This window comes from Balearica regulorum, chromosome 6 (genome assembly GCF_011004875.1).
Source record: "Balearica regulorum gibbericeps isolate bBalReg1 chromosome 6, bBalReg1.pri, whole genome shotgun sequence".
NCBI lineage: Eukaryota > Metazoa > Chordata > Aves > Gruiformes > Gruidae > Balearica > Balearica regulorum.
Genome location: NC_046189.1, coordinates 38,892,642 through 38,906,153, shown reverse-complemented (window position 1 = coordinate 38,906,153; position 13,512 = coordinate 38,892,642). Strand labels below are relative to the sequence as shown.

Here is a 13,512-nt window from a genome sequence, read left to right as displayed (position 1 = left end):
CAATACGAGTGTGCAGTCGTATGTGAGGTTGATGTCTGGCAGGACGGCGATTCTGCCCGGGGTTGTGATGGTAATGTTGCCTGTCCTCTGGCCTTGTGCGAGGGGCGGCAGGTCTGTCAGGGTCGCAAGCGAAGCACCCCACCTGAACGACAACGTTGGCATGTACAGTCAAATATATCTCCTTTCATTTTATCAGTCTTTTATGCATGAGCGAATGAGTAGCTCTAGGAAGACCTGGGAAGTGTGGAATTAACAGGGTTTTTTTCTTTGTATTTGTGTTTTATATTAGACTAGTCGCTAATTTTGTTACCGGATTCTCATGCATCTTATACAGCTGTTCCTGCTGCTTGTTGTCCTCTGCTCTCCCTGCTTTTGCATTACTGTGGGCTCTGGATCTGTGCTTGATTTAAAGTCAATAAAAATATGAATCAGAGCTTCTGTTAGTGTTGAAAGTCTCTAATCACTTGGGGTATTTTTTTGGCTCATGAGCTTAGGAAAGCTGATCCTAAAAAGTGACTGATTTTTTTGAGGGGGAAAAAAAATTCCACATATTTTCATTGTTAGTGGAAACTGTAGATGAGAATCTCAAAGAGGAACACCAAGGGGCATCCTCCGTAGGTTGTCCACAGCGTATTTGGTCAAGAAAAGGAACAGTTTAAGGAATGTGACATGCAGTTCTTGATGCGGAAAAGAGCTTCTGTATGCCTAATACCTTGGAAAACATTTGCTCAAGAGCATGTCTTCCTTGCACAAAATTTGTGCCTGTAGTATTATTAAGGTCAGTATTCACATAGGTTATCTCGCACTGAATGTGATGACCGAGGTCAGCTTTGGCTTTTAAATGCAACTTTAGGGAATATTTTGTCTGGTCCTGTTAAAAAGTATCTATGTAAGTTGTTTGTTTAGAAACTTATTTACTCTTGCTTTTCCTGGACTTGTCTTCATTTCCTGATTAAAAAAAGCAGTTGTAAATGAAACATTGTGTCCTGCTTAACAAGTAAAGTTTGTGGAAATAATCCTTGTGTGTATACATACACTCATTGACCAATTCTCTTTTAAGTGAATTGGTAATAATTCTGATGTAAATGTTTTCTGTTCTGGATGTTTAGGGAGGCTTTTCTGTTCTTTACTAACCTTGGTGTGAAAAAATGTGTTGTCAAGTCTGTGAGAATAATGACTGTGTTGTATTGTTAATTGAGGAGTGTTAGAGTGAGTTTGTGATTCAGGGAGGAATTATCAAAATGCTGTCTGATAAACATCAAATAAACTCAACTTCTGTATGAAGTGGGCAAGTTCACGTGTCCCTGTAGCTTTTGAACGTCCTAGCTTGAATCTTTACTACTTAAAAGGTCTCTGCAGTTCATCATGTGTTGGCATGCTCAGTGAGAATCAACATTCCTCTTCTGTATTATTTCTTGATAGCTTTTTCATTAATCCTTCAAAAGTACTGGACTGCTTAATGGAGTTGGAATAAAAATAATGCATTTTCAGAAAGTCTTTTGAGTGTTATGTTTGCTTTCTGTGTTTCACTTAAGCGTTAATCAATTAACTGATTTTGATTCTAGTCACTTCTCAGGTTAGATCTCAGCGATACGTGGATGGATAATGTACTCTGTAAATTAGGTGTGAAACGGTTGGAGAAACGCACAAGCTGGTGCTGTGCAGAGCCAAGGTTTGGCCTGGCTTTATTTTAGCTTGCGAACGTTACCTTGTGAGTGCCTGGCATGGCTAACGCCGAGCTGCAGCTCATCGGCTGTCCTGGGTCTAAATTCGTCCTGTGGAAAACTGTTGAGATGTTCATTTTCTACCTGTACTTTTGTATCTGTTTGTTGCTTGAATTGTCTATCATCAGGGCTCTCCTCTTTCTGCCGCTCTAGGTGATGAAGAGGCGACTTGGTCTCTTCGCCCCTCATGTTGTAGCACAGCTTTGTGATGCTAAGCCTCGTTTGGTGGCTATTGCCGTTGCAGATTTTGCAAGTAGAAGAGTCTTTAGCTCAGTGCGGTAGTTTGGGAGGAGGCGGTTGTTCTGGGGCTGGTTGGAGGCTCATGCCAAGACGTACACCCAAAGGAGCATCGCGAGGAGATGAACACCTCAGCTAGCAGCAAAGTCCCGTGCCACGCATGTGTCCAGCAGCCAGATTCATTGCACAGCACCTTGTTGTTGGGACGAAGCAAGGAAGCTGGTTACTTGGGAAGCCATTTCTCGTCCTGTGTCTTTAAACAGTTTAACTCTTAGTGGCTACTGCTTTCAAATTCTTGTTTAGCTCAGTTTTGCTATCAGCTGTAACTTTCTTGATGCCTAAATAAAACTGTGTGTGGGATTACTTTTTAAGTATTGCTTGGCTGTCGTGGAGTGAAGATTTTCCTACACTTAAACTTCTAAAATTATGAGTTGGTAGTAGTGAGCCACACGCCATCAAGTGCCACAATTTTGCTTATGAATAGGACCAGAGAGTATTTCAACAAAAACTTGTTACTGACTACCTTTAAGGATTCTTCCGAAAAATCAAAACTTACAGTTTATGATATTACATAGATAATGAAAACTTAACTAGTGTTTCTTGTGTGCATATTACTTCAAAATTAGGTTTGTAACAGGTATATTATGATAGGCAGCATCACAATGCAGAGTGACTGTTCCCTGGAAGTGAACTTCTGCTGAAGATGTTCAGTATGATCTGTGGTGGAACTGAGTGGGATGTGATTAATTGTTTATTAAAGGAAATCCACTGATCTGCTGTGTGAGCAATGGAAAAAGAGAGCAAGTTATCAGGTAAAGAATCCTCAACTCCTGAAAACCTAATCTTGGCAGGCAGTAGATGCCAAGGATGGAGGGCTGGGGCTCATGTGATCTCCACTTAGTTAAGATATTTCCCCAAAGTTCTTTTGCCCACTCTGAAATAACTTTGTTGAATGTATCTCAGCATTAGCATTCATATGTTCAGCAACCTGTAAGTTGTGCTCAAACTGTGAGTTTTACAGGGTTTCTAATGCTCTGTTTGAGGGTGAGGTTGCTGTTATTTTTTTCTTTAAATTTTACAAGCATTTTATATAATGATGTTCCTGTCATGCTTTTGGCCATGAATCAGCAAAGCATTTATGTGTGTGTGCTTTAATTGAAGCATGGAGTTGTCTTGCTGTGCAAATGTTGAAGACTATTAATTAAAATTAAGTATCTGCATAAGTGCTTTTTCTAAAAATAAGTTGCTTCCTAACAGTTTTGGGCCATATTTGGTGAGGAGGGGTTTATTTTTTCCAAACTTTGAAAATAAGTATATAATTCTCTCTGAATTGTATGGTGATAAAACGTAGCGGTAATACCAGAGGGCACATGGGATGGAGTGTGAACTTTCTGCCTCGTTAAGATGTTGCCTAAGCTGCCATTTATTTATTTTTAAATAGAAAATAAAACTATTATGGTTTTCATATTCTGCAGAGGGTGGTGTCAAGGAAAACTTCAGGAAAAGTTACTTGCTTAAGCTACCCCCATAGTGGAAGCAGACAAGTTCTAGGAAACAGTCAATTCATCATTTTTCTTACAGAGTGCCCGCTTACAACTCTGTTTTCCTTCCTTGGAGTAAAACCTTGCATCGTTTAGTTAGTGCTTCTCAGTGTGAGACTTCTTAGCTAGTCCTGGTGTGTCATTTATGTTTCCTATCCGTAGTCAAAGGCATTATAAGTATTTCAAGGGAATACTGTGGGTTTTTTCCCTCTACATATTAGACAATTTATGCATTTACTGTACAAAATTATCTGGTTTATTAATTCTCATGGCACCTTAGTGAAATAGTGTACTTTTATCTCCTAAGTCTAACTCTTTACCAGACTCACTTTATCATGCTAGCCTGTTACCTTTTCTCAGATTTATTTCAAAAATAGCCTTCTCTTTACAAGCCCCAGTATTCCTCACCTGCAGCAAAATTAATAACAGAGGGAAGAAATCACTGGAAGCACAGAAGAGAGGAATGTGTATCAAGCTGCTTGTACTGTCAGATGTCTGATTGCACCTCTGCTGTCTCTTCTTGCAACGCTGATTTTTAAGATCTTTCAGACATGCCTTTTTACAGGTATGTATATAAAGCACTGACCACATTCTTAAGTAGGAAATGGTAAGAGACGCGTGATGCGTGCTGGGGAGAGGCATCGTTTGCCTGAGGTCATACAGATATTTGAAATCAGATGCAGAATTAGAGTGCAGGTGTTTTCCGACCAGAAGGTGATACTTTTGAGGGGCTTCAGCGTGATGTGTGTGTGTGTTGGTATATTCCCATGCTGTTGTCTTTTCTTGCTGCACTTTTTAGTCTTTTATCATTATCATGTATTCTTTTATTAGTAGTTGAAACTGAGACTCACACTTGCATCTGAATACAGTTCAGGTCCTTGCTGAAAATCACATGGTTGTTTCTAAAAATTGGGCTCAAAAGGTTCCTATTTAAGTCATTAATTAACATTGCAGGGGGAGGGAGTTGTGTTTGTTTAGTGTTGGTGCTAAAAGTTTCTGTAAAGCATTGTCAAGTGAACACAAAGCAAAATTTACATTGTTTGGGGAAAAATACCAACATTGCCATCTTTACTATGAGCATGTCAGTTGCTCTTTATTGCTTTTTAAATTTGATTTCATTGTAGTGTGGCGAGCTTTTCAATAAACGTGGTTTCATTTATATAACACTAGAATTATTGTTAATGCAGAGTTTCATACTGCGAATTACGTATGTAATATTGTGTCCAGTGGGATCCTGTATCACAAAATTTGCATAGTTATAGTGCTAGTGACATCGTATCTCATACAAAGAACCTAGGGACCTGATACAATATCAGTAAAACTGTCTCATAGGTATGATTCAAACAGTTTTATTAGCAACATATGGGGTATGAAGGAGCCACAGAGGGTAGTTTTGAGTGTAAGGGTGCTGGCCTATCTTTTTCAGCCTGTAATTATATCAGTCCTCTTCTGTGGCATTATTTGTTGCTGCTCTGGGATTGCTGAAAAATAACTACTAATATGGTGACACAAAGGATCAGAATAAATTATAATTGTTGACTTTACAAGAAATTCATTGGCAAAAAGGCTTACTATCCTAAGCTCGGATGTCATTTCTGGTTCAGCTTCAGAGCTAAGCCACATATAGGAAATGATATCTTTTTGAAAATTTTAGAGTTTTCTGGCAACCTTATCCTCTTGCCTTGGATGCTTTTGTGATCTGACAGATATGAGGAAGAAACTTCTTTTGGCTGCATTTTGATTTTTAACCTTAAAGTAGAAGCATGCATTTTTGTTTAGTTGATACTAGGATATTGAACTGTTGTTCCCCAAATGGAACATGCTATAATTAGTCATCTTCAAATAAAGAGTTCATCGTTTAAACATTTTGACATTAAAACCTAGCAAAAATATAACTAGAAGATTGTAGTAGTGCTCTGTTTAGTTGTACTTTTTAAAGTCATGATATATTGAAAAAAAACATTTCTACATGTTGTAAAAACTTACTGAAGTTTGGAGGTTGAATGTTTCTGCATTCTATTAGTTGGCTACTGAAGAGCCATAGTGTAGGCGTAGCTATTAGAAAAGTGCTGTATGACTGTTTCCCTGATAACTTTTTAAAATGCTTGTGTTTTTTAAAAACACCGGACTGAGCAATGTCTCTTTGCATAACAGCCTGCATAGGGATTAGGACAGTTATGTAGATTTTACTCAGAATTACTTCTGAATTCTTTTATTCTGGATTGAGGTTCAGCACAGCAAAAACTAGAGTCTGGGGGACAGAACTGATGGAGATGAGCAGGACATCTGTGGGGATGGGTTGTCTGGGCAGATGTGCCTCTGCAGTGCTGGGACCTCTCTGCTGCTTCACTGATGTGGAAGCATCTTTTCATGCATTTTTCTCCATTTCCACTGTTTCAGTGTAGATCCATGCTACGCTTGTAGATATTTGATGTGGAAGAGATCCTGGGAATTCTTCATCTCTTGTATTCGGGTGGGATGAAATTTGTCTGAACCATTCCTGACTTAAATATACATATAAAATAATTTGTAAGATTTTATGAAATTTGTAGGGAGTGTAATTTGGAATTTAATTGCTAAACTTCTTTCCTAGGCTTCCAGCTCTCAATCAAAAGTGGCACTTCAGTTGAAGATATATTAAAATTCTAGTATTTGTTTGCAGCACCTCCCAGAGCTTAGTGTTACGTGCTAAGATTTTCAAGTGTGTTTTCCACAAGTCAGCGATGAAACTATTATGAGGCGTACTGGACTGAGGACAGATTCCTACCTGTTTCCAGTGTTCTGCCATTCTCGTAGCAAACTACTGGTAGTTACTGCGCTGGGAGTGTTTTGTATCCTGTGATGTTCCTGCATCTTAGTGATATAACCTGGATCATATTTTCCCAAAATACTGTGTGAAAAGGCCTCACTGAAGTCAAGATGCATTTCTTGTCAAAGGGGGAAATTAAGATTAGTTTGATGTGACATCCCCCCAACAAATCTTGACTGGCCAGTGTCTACAAATAGATCATTTAATCGCTTGTTTTGATAACCTGTTGGTATGACAGTAAGGATTCCTTGTCTGTAATTCTCGTTTCTCCTTTTTGTTTCCTCTTTTGGAGTAAGTTTTGTTTGTGCTAGCACTTCATGTCTTTGGGAGCTTTTCTGACTTTCATGAGCTTTTGAAGATAACTGCAACCGATCCAGTAGCTATTTCAACTAGTTCCCTTACTATTCAATAGTAAAAGACCTCAGACTTTGCCAGTTTGAATTCGTTTTGAAAAATATCCTCTCATCTTATTTCTACTCTACCTTTTCGAAAGCTTGGATTGGAAACTCTCTGACAAATTCATTGCTGTTGAGAATCTTAAGTTCCTCTGTGAAGTCTGAAGTGAAAAAGTGTTAAACCTCCCATTTTGAGAAATAAATAGAAACATGTAATCTAACTGACAATCGAGAAGTGGACAGATACCAACTTTTAGGTGCATAAACATCACAATCTTCTGATCTTTGTATCTAATGCAGCTAGTCCTCTGGCTCCAAGGCAACTATCTGCAGCGTGAAATGGTCATTTTCAGTGTGTCCCATAAAAATAGTCAGCTCTTTCTTTTAGACGTCACTAAGCATAAGCTTGTACTGGTTTAATGTATTTTTTCCTTTTTAATGTAATTTTGCTTTTTGCGCACTTTATTGTAGTATTTTCTCCTTTCCCAAATAATTTTTTTTTTTGGAGTAGAAAGCTCACACCCACTTTGCTAAAGATGTTAAAGGAATGATTTCTGAAATTAACTATTAAATAAAAAAATTATATAAACAGATCTGGACATCACATCATAGGGACTTGAAAACTGTCTCAGGAGTCTCTAGAACCACTCATGTTAATTGTTGCATATCTTGTAAATGTGTTTATTTCAAAGTACTGGAAGACTTCCAAAAAGTTTCTATATTTAAAAGGGCAGAAAGGATGTTGAAGTGGATTTTAGCCCAGGACAAAAGAAAGTAAAGGTTAACTTGGACTTCCGTTGGTGAAGGCTTAAAAGCTAAAAAAAAACCCACAAACAAATAAAAAAAACAAAAACCAACCAAAACAACAAAAAAACCAAAACACATAATTAATACTGGTCACTATGGTTTCGTGATAGAAGGCTTTGTGAGACAAAGCCGATGTATTTTTTTTAATAGGATTGTGTGTCTGGCCTATATTGCTATATTAAACTATTTTAAAGCATTAAATCATTGCAACACAATATTCTGATATAAAAACTTGGATTATATGTAGCTGAGACGCAGAAAAGATTAAAAATGTCCCATTGCTTAAAGTGTAACTTCTAATGGGATGCAAAAGACCTACATCTAGTGGATCTCCAATGTGTTCATGACCTAGTTACATTTAATTGGTAGTTGTTTTGGTGATTAATTTTTGCTGCTATATTTTTCAGATGATGCAAAGAATAGTGGAGAAATATATCCAGTTAGTCATGTAGTTCAGTCATCAAAATACAGTAAAACTGTAGTTGGTACAGAAAACTTAGGTTGGGAAACCCCGTTTTGAGAATATGGGCATGATGCAAGGAGAGGCAGGGAGAGGTGGGACAGTTTAGCCTCGAGATGAGTAGGCTTAGGGGCACAAGCTGAAATACAGGAAATTCCTTTTAAATACAGGAAGATATTTTTCACTGTGAGCAGTCAAACACTGGGAACAAGTTGTCCAGAGAGGCTGTAGAGTCTTCGTCTATGGAGATACTCAGAACTCAGCGTGTTCCTGGGCAACCTGTTCTAGTTGACCTTTGTTTTAGCAGAGGATTTGGACTAGTTAATCTCTAGGAGGTCACCGCCAACCTCATCCATCCCCTGATACTGTGATTCAGGGGAGGACTTGGAGATGTGATTATAATGCCATCACAAAAGGGCTGGTGCAGTCTTTGCATATACAAAAAAGACCATGAAGCAGATAAATGCAGAAGATCTTGACATTAACTTTCACAGCATGGCAAGACTGACGTTAGTATATTGTCTTGAATTCTGGTGGGATGGGGTATTGTCCTGACATGGTTAGAATGGTAATGATGACCATCTGCTATAGAGAGGACCTTTAATGGCAGGTCAGGCTGATGGGGTCTTGGGGGGAGAGAAGACAAAGCTCACCTGGTTCCTCCGCTACAGGATTTGGTAAAGCGTGAAGTAAATGAACCTACCTACCCTTGATCGTCAATGGGCATAGGTGATTGTGGACTCTCCTGTCTTTTACATTTAGCTCTACTGTAGGGTTTTTTTGCTGACATTACTGGAAAAAGTATTTGCGATAAATATTTGTGTTAGGAAAGTATTTGGGATAAATATTTGGGTGAGGTAGTATTTGGATGAAGCTGCTTAGCCTGAATTTTTTCTTGTTTCGCCCCCATCCCAGATTTAAGAATTCTATTGCAAGTGGGGAAAATTGCACTTTGTCATCTCTCCATTGGATTGACGTGGCTAGAACAGATGGGAAAAAGTCCTGCTCACCGCTGAGATCCATAGATGAGACTCCCGAACTGCTTTGTTGAAGACAACTAAAGCAGCAAAGCCTGTTATTTTACTGCTCCCAGTTCTGGATGCAGGTAATAATACTTCAGATAAATATGAAAAAGGGAAAGTGTAGTTCCACGTTTGGCAGGCAGAAAACACAAGACACAAAGGGAGTTGAGTGGCTTATGGCCAATAATTCAATGTAGAGTCGGGGTCCTGGGCTCCCTGCTCTTGCAGTACGTTGCCTTTCCCTGTGGGTCACTGCAGAGTGTTATCGATCCCAGAGCAAATTCATTAGTTCAGCTTCATCCTACACTTTGTGGGATAATAGTCTTAAAATCAAGTTTGTGAAGGTGCTACCTTTCAGAAGATCGTTGATGGATCAAGTTAAACTACTTATCTCTCCGTGCTATGCTTGTTTGAGCAGGCAGCAGGGACTACAATAAGGACTTCAGTGTGTGCAATCTGGGGACTACCTTTCTTCATCTTGGTTGTGTGGTGGCACTAACTGGCCCCATAAAGAAAAGGAGACTTGATAGCCTTTTGTGCCCAGTTCAATGAGTACAGAATTCTTGGTGTTCAGTAGATATCTACTAATGTTTTTTCCTGTGCCTGCCCCTAAAATCATGATAGAGTTCACACGTGCTTCTAGTGCATGGTAAGTCTGACAAGGTTACAGGCTTTGGGAATCAAAGGAATTTTTCCTTCAAGGAAAGATGAGCAACATGCTTGCTGACTACTTTTTTTTTTCTTTCCTTTTCAATCAAAACCTGGATTCACATGGGTGCAGCAGAGGTGGGAAATGTTAAGATCATGAATGAGATATGTCTGTTAACAATTGTGCTGTACTGGTAATTCAAGTAGACCGGCTTCATATGGCTGTACGTGAGTGAGAGACGGGTGGGCCCTACAGCGAGATCGGAAGAGATGACCAAAATTGTTTGGCCATTCAGATATGTATGTCCTATTTATCACCCCACCTCCTCCTCCCAAAAAATCAGAGTAGGTAGAGTTCCACTGTTCAAGCTAACGGTAGTCAACAGTAAATTGAGACTCAACAGTAAATTTTATACTTTTGGTGGGGAAAATTAGTTTTCCTCACACTGAAAATGACTAAGTTCCGTGGTGCTTGAAGTGTAAGAGACATTTATTTGTGCCTTAAAACCAAAACGAAAATCTGATAACTTTTTTTGTGAATTTTGCATGTAGTGGATGTATCAGTCAGTATTTTAAGGGGGGGATCCTCCTTCCGCAGTGTCTCTAACATTGAAACCAGCTGGGATTGCCTCTCTTCAGGGAGGCTTCGTGCTTCTGTGCACGTAAAACCTCTCTAAGCCTGGTCTGTTTAAGCAAGCAAGTTGGTGTGACACAGTGTTATGTCAGAGCCGTTCCTTCTTTCCCCTTTCTTTTCCAATAACTTCAGAACTCGTCAGGCAGCTTGTACTAAATTTGACAGAAGAGTGACAAGCTTAAAGGTTTTAAGCTCCTATGTGTTAAAATATGTGGTCAAGTAATGAAAAGACAATATTATGGGCTGCGACGAGGGAAGGGCTGCAGTGTAAGCTCTCAGGAGACGGCAGAGAATTCAAGTATTTCTTACATTGTCTTGCTTATATTGACACATATTTCTTCTGGTGTCCTAACTGATTTGTTGATTTGACTCTGAGGCATCCGAACTGTGCTGGCACCGTAATTGTACATCGTAATAGCATTATCTGGAGGTCTCCATAGCATGGAGCTTGTTCAAACTTTTACAGTCCGTTTATTCTAATGAAGTTTTTATTGGCTTGTTTGACGCTTGTGATTTCTTCCATCATCTTGCCATTTCCTTACAGTAGTTAGTTTTGTTCCTAGCATCTAGGTTTTCCAGGGAATTTTTGTTTTAAAATTCTAGAAAGCTTCTTGTTAAGAAGCTCTTTCAGCTGCTTTTTATTGTAAAGATATGGGCTTTTCCCTATCATTCTTCACTCCATCTCTTTAATAATAATAAAGGAATATTATAAAACTATCAGTTGAGTACTCAGGAGTCTGTTAGGGAGTAAGTTGTATAAGAACTTTTTTTGTGTGTTAAACTTTTGTTGGGTACAATCAAGTAATGGTATATCATTCTCAGTGTAATGTGGGAAAGACTTACCTTAATTGATTGTTTTCAGTGGCAGTCAGCGAGATAGCAAAGCCATAAGAAAAAGTTGTTGAAAAAGTAGAACTTGGAAAGCCTAGTTCTCGAGTAGTGTGTTTTCTTTTAGGTATTGCCAAAGAGTGGAAACGCTGAGGAAAAGCTTTCCTGTAGTACAGTATCTGCAATTTGTAGGTGATGTTACTGTCCACGGTGGTTGGAGAAGGTATTGTGACCATAGCTTCATAGGTGTAGGTGCATCTCTTCCAGGCAGATGATACGTATGAGATTGAGGAAAGAGGTTGAAGACACAAATCATAACTTATTAGAGGAAATAACAGACTTTCGATTCTTGACATGAAATCAAATGCCAAGGAGTATATATGTTATTTGTTTATGGTTAATATTTTAATTATTTTTCTGTGTCCTAAATTATTTCAAATTTAATTAAATTTGAGATAAAGGAGTAAGCAACAAACTCCGGGCCCTTCCCTTCTTCCACAAATGGCTTACAGCCACCACGATGCTTTCTCAATGGGGGGGTTTTGTCAGGCACTAGAGATCTGTAATGTCTCTGCAGCCGCTTCTTGCACAGACAAGCAGGGCCAACAGTAACCTTGTGAGTTGGGCAGAGATGAAAATCACGTAAACTTAGAGTAGCGTCATCTCCTGGTATGTATCAGCAGGTGGGAGAGGACAGGTAGCACAGCCCCTGTTCAGAGCTGGGGAGAAACAGCCTCACGCAGGAAGAACAGTGTCTGTCCTCCGATGCGATCCCCAAGTGAGTGAGCTTGATGTGGTGGGGGGAATAAAGAAATGCTAATTCGCGCAAGTATTGCATGTCGTGTGTTTGTTTTTTTTTTTTTTTACCATAAACTGTAATTAAAAAAAAGAACTGTGATTGACATTATACAGGATAAGATTTTTCAAAAGTTTTTGAGAGTCTTTGCTGAACTACCATTGTCAGAAATGATTTAAACCTTTAGGCACCCAAGTCTCATTGTAACTCCATGAGACTTGCAGCTTCTCCTTCTGAAAATGTGGCTCCACGTTAGGTATTTTTTTCTAAAATACTTTAATTGAGCTCAGTTTCATGTGGTGTAGAGCGTAGTGGAGGGACACGCTCTGAAATACTGCTACCAGACGCAGAGCAATAATGAGTCCAAGGGCAGACGGGTGTTTGTTGGGGTGACTGGAGGTTAGATGGAGACCACCAGTGCTACTCTCACTGGTGACCAACTTCCCAGTGTCTCAGTTGTTTGCGTCAGGCGTATGCTCGGTATGTAGGCACAACCTGTCCATCTGTAACTGTTTCAGGCTTCAGTGTACAGTTAAGTGGCTCCATAAATGTTAGTGACTTCCACATGTAGGCTTTGATATGCAAGTGTCGTCGTTAATGTAAAAGAAAATTTAGGATATGTCTCAGCTGTTGGCCCCTCTGCTGCACTGTGGTGCTAGTAAAAATGCCAGACAGCATGCAGGTTGTAGGATTATAAAGGTGACAGTTGTGTTCTTGGCTGTGCAGGTCTGGAAGGTTGAGTGCCCCTAAGGACTGTCCTCTCCTCTGGACTTCTACGCAGTTTGCAGGCACAGGGGCAAGCCCTTCCTGCTGCACCTTCTGAGCGTTTGGCTTGGCCCCGTCCCCTCTGGAAGAGCCGTGGGATGAAACTGGAGTGCTGATGGCCAGCTGGGCTCTGGTATGCATCTGTGCACTGTATCCCATGCATTTTTATTGTTAGAAGGCAATTCCTTCTGACTTTGTGCATTTTTGTTGTGTGGGCATTTGTCCTTTTCACAAAGGACACGCAGCTGTGTTTTAAAATGAATGCATTTCATTTTTAACAAGGCCAATTTTCACAAGTAAAAATCTAATGGAACCCTAGCTGATGAAGTAAGAAATTTTTTTTAATTATTGGAGGCTTACAAATGATAAAACTTAATTTTAAACCAGGAAAAGTTCCAAACTCTCCCATTGTTCTTTTAGTGCATTATTGCTAGAACCCTTTTTTTTTTCTGAATTATGAAAATGTAGCACTTTAAAATCTGAGGAATATGTATTAGTGCAAAGCAAAACGATATCCTGTGTTCAAATGGTAGCAGCAATGAGTACAGACAGTTTTGAATCATGTGGTTACTGCCGTGAAGGTACTTCAGAGACTGAAACTAAGAACCTCTTCTAACACTTCCATCTGCATACCTGTAATTCACATCATCTGTAGAAAGGACTTTACCACACGCTCGCAAAGCGCGGATCGAAAGCGTGCGTATCAAATGTCATGCTGCGCTCTGGTCTGGAAGTGGCTGAGCTGTGGGGGAAGATTGCTGCATTTCTTCAGAGAGGTGTAGCATGGGCTTTTCCCATGCAGAAGAAAAGGCAAGTGTAGGACATGATTTGGTGCTTTGTATGTTC

At 39.5% G+C, this 13,512-nt stretch overlaps 1 protein-coding gene across 13 annotated transcripts in view; it reads left to right on the top strand.

The window, feature by feature from the left end:
- Positions 1 to 13,512, top strand: part of QTMAN (queuosine-tRNA mannosyltransferase) — a 185,087-nt gene that overhangs the window by 17,278 nt on the left and 154,297 nt on the right. The window contains exons 3-5 of one of the 13 annotated variants that reach the window (XM_075757255.1): positions 5,903 to 5,975; positions 8,889 to 9,078; positions 11,233 to 11,328. The exons of 11 other annotated variants lie outside the window; for them this stretch is intronic. The gene's annotated coding sequence lies outside the window, so the exon portion shown is untranslated. The remainder of the gene's footprint in view (positions 1 to 5,902; positions 5,976 to 8,888; positions 9,079 to 11,232; positions 11,329 to 13,512) is intronic. One more of the 13 variants, XM_075757257.1, reaches the window with a different exon arrangement.